The 3,322-nt window shown below is 40.0% G+C and overlaps 1 pseudogene; it reads right to left on the bottom strand.

The window, feature by feature from the left end:
- Positions 1–898, bottom strand: part of LOC137804629 (uncharacterized) — a 2,059-nt pseudogene extending 1,161 nt beyond the window's left edge.
- Positions 899–3,322: the final 2,424 nt, after the last annotated feature.

Raw genomic sequence — 3,322 nt, forward strand, 5'->3', positions numbered from 1 at the left:
TTAGTAATTGTCACTAGTGCCGTCTTTGTGGTATGGTGCTTTCCAAATCCTGACTGAAACTTCTCAAATAAACTATTAGTATGTAAAAAGTCACACAACCTTTCCAGTATCTGAGAGAGAAAGGGAAGGTTAGAAATAGGTCTATAGTTAGCCAACACCTCTAAATCAGGGGGGGGGCTTCTTATTGAGTGGTTTAATTACAGCCAATTTAAAAAAATGAGGTACATCACCCGCTAGTAAAGACCCATTAATAATATCTAATAGGGAGGTGCTAATTAAAGACAAAACTTCTTTAAGCAGTCTTGTTGGAAAAGGGTCCAGAAAGGGTAGAGGATGTAGAAGTAGAAATCATGGAAGACAGTTGGTCAAGACTAATGGGAAAAGATCTATCCAAACACACATCAGGGCCCACATCCACCTCCAAGTCCACCCCACCTGAGGATGGACCGGCAATAGCAGAGGGCAGGAGATCATCAATCCTGCCTCGAATAGTCAGAATCTTATCATTGAAAAAATTCATAAAATCATTACAATTAAGTTCTGTAGGAATACATGGATCCTCAGAGCTAAGACTCTCAACCAACAGTGCTAAAGAAAAACCTAGGGGTTTTCTTTTTTTTTTTAAATTAGTTTTGAGTAATAGGCTTCTCTGGCATTACGGAGGGCCTTCTTATATATTCTAAAACTATCCCGCCAAACTAACCGGGACTCCTCCAGACCGTTAGAATGCCTTATGCGCTCAAGCTTCCACGATGCTAACTTTAATATGCGGGTCTTAGGGTTATACCACGGTATAATCTCCTTTGTTTAATAGTCCTCTTTTTTAGAGGAGCTATCGAGTTCAGACTAGAGTCACTCTTAATGAGCCTATAGCACCATCAACAAGATGATCAATCTACAGGGGAAATTAACTCCCAATGCATGTCCCCAACCACGTGTTCACTCTGTTTAACTCAGTGTAACTTTAACTCTGAATGTCCCACTTCCACAGACTCCTTACGACTCTGTTTAACTGTCCCTCTTCATGCAACAATAAATGATTTCATAGTGAAATGGCATAAATTGGTGTTCCAGTTCCATTACTACCACCAGTCACTCAACAGTGATGGTTCCTTAGTTATGTTACAGAAAACTTACTTTTTGAAGAGATATTCATAGTCAATATGAATTATTAATTAACTATACTTGTCTAGAACATATCATTTTATGTAAAACAATAAAACAATAATTTGAATGAGGAACAGAACTGAAATTTAAAAAAAATGCAAAGAGTTCAAATAAAGTATGTAGAAAGGCATTTCAGTCAGAGTCCATAGAATCACTTACTGGGGCCAGTCCAGGTCATGTTGTGTCCATCAGTGATACTGAAACTATATTCATTCCCAACTCTGTCATAAAGTATAGGCTATTTAAAAATACATACAGTACAGTCACTGTACATACCACAAATTATAGATACTCTGCGGGCATATTCTACACACACTATCCAAGCCATTTTAGTCAGAATGCTGCAGTTGGCCGAGTGTGTGTTTCTGTCAGCAGGAGAAGCTGTACCATGGCTGAACAGCCCAACATCTTCATTCACTGCCTGTCGGAATAATCCGACACACTCAAACATTGGAACCTTTCACTGAGGCCCGTGTGTGTGTGTGTGTGTGTGTGTGTGTAAAGGATGCAGTGTGCTGCATATGGCCTGAGGACAGTATCCTGTCACGGTCATCAATTTGCTTTCAGCCCTGCAGGTGCACAACGCTTCTGCTAATCTTTTCATGATAACTGCTTTACCATACTATACATTTGTAGATGTGTGTGTGTGTTTTTGTTTGTGTGTGTATATGTGTGTGATAGAACAATGTCTTGTCTCTTTCTATGTTAAAAAGCAGAAGACCAAGACACATTAGTCAACGACAATGAGAGATGATAATATAATGAAATTAAATACCAGCATATGGTGAGTATTACATTCTGAGTGTTCATTATTTTCAGATAACTACACAGAAACAGTTCCCCTTCTTTTTTTTTCTTCTTCTTTTTTTTAATTTTTTTTTTTTACAAATAATCAACCCAAGGTTCATCCTTTTAATAACATTTAAGCGTTGAACCAATTTTCAGTCTTAGAAGCCACAGTCTTGTCCGAATTCACGAACAGGAAATTGCAGGTCATCCAGGTTTTTATGTCTTTAACCCTCTATAGTCGGGGGTCATTTTCTCGATTTTACAAAAACATGTAATTCAAAGGCACTTCATTGTTTCCCCTACCATTATATTAGGGGGGCGGGCCGCCCCCCTGAAAAAAAAACAAGCCCTCCTGTACTTTTCTCTATACAGCCAGATTACAAAATGTCATTTACGGTTCTCTTTCCTATAAAACAGATCTAAACCTTGTTCTGTTATTAAACAAACTAAACAGCTGTATTTTATTGATCGGATCTACACGACAGCTTGTCATTTATGTATCTACGTGGTTGCGCAAGTTCCGCCCCCAGGTGCACAGACACTTACGCACATACAGGTGAGCACTGAGCACACGCACAGCAGCGGACAGAGAGCGTCAAAAAATGTCACGTGAAAAGTAGAGGGCTCTCAAGTGTCACGCATTAAGCGTGACTGTCACGCATTTCGGTCTTAAATCACGCCCTCCCGCCACACATCGTATTTCTTACGCTGAAAAAAACCTCCAGGCTATTGAATGTGCCGCAGCGCGCAGACATGACCTGGTCACGTGCTGCCCTCACCACGGAGGAATCACCCCCCCCCCCCCCCCCCCTGTGAGGAGTCACTTATCAGCCAATCAAAAAAAAAAAGAAATGGGCTACAGCCAATCAGAAAAACATATCTTTTGTATCCGGGTAAGATGTAATGACAGGCAGGACTGAAGCCGTCCGGCGGCGTGTATTTGTCGTCGTCACCGTCTTCTCTCTCACTTCGTCTCTTCGTGTCTTCCCCCCCTCAGGTTTTTTCTGCTGTTCCGTCTCTCGCAACAGAAAACAGATCTCAGATCAACATGGAGCGTGAACTGAGAGCAGCCTTATCAAATCTACAACCTGGTTTAAAAAATATTTCTAGAGGAAAGCTGCTGCTTTCCTCTACAAATATAGTTCACTGCAGCCACTAATACTGATACAACCTGATGGCTCACATATCTGCACTAATTCTGTTTTGTCAAAAAAATATTAGCTTATTGTTTTCCACAATTACCTATTTAGTAGGAACTAAATATTAGTTATTTATGCACATATAGAAGGTTATATTCATTGTCCTAAGTGATTGCAATTTTTTAAAAAAAGGTCTGATGGAGCAACCTGGTTTACTTGAAAGTTAT

This window comes from Clinocottus analis, unplaced genomic scaffold, assembly GCF_023055335.1.
Source record: "Clinocottus analis isolate CAN_PGR_092001 unplaced genomic scaffold, fCliAna1.0.p SCAF_11, whole genome shotgun sequence".
Classification (NCBI taxonomy): Eukaryota; Metazoa; Chordata; class Actinopteri; order Perciformes; family Cottidae; genus Clinocottus; species Clinocottus analis.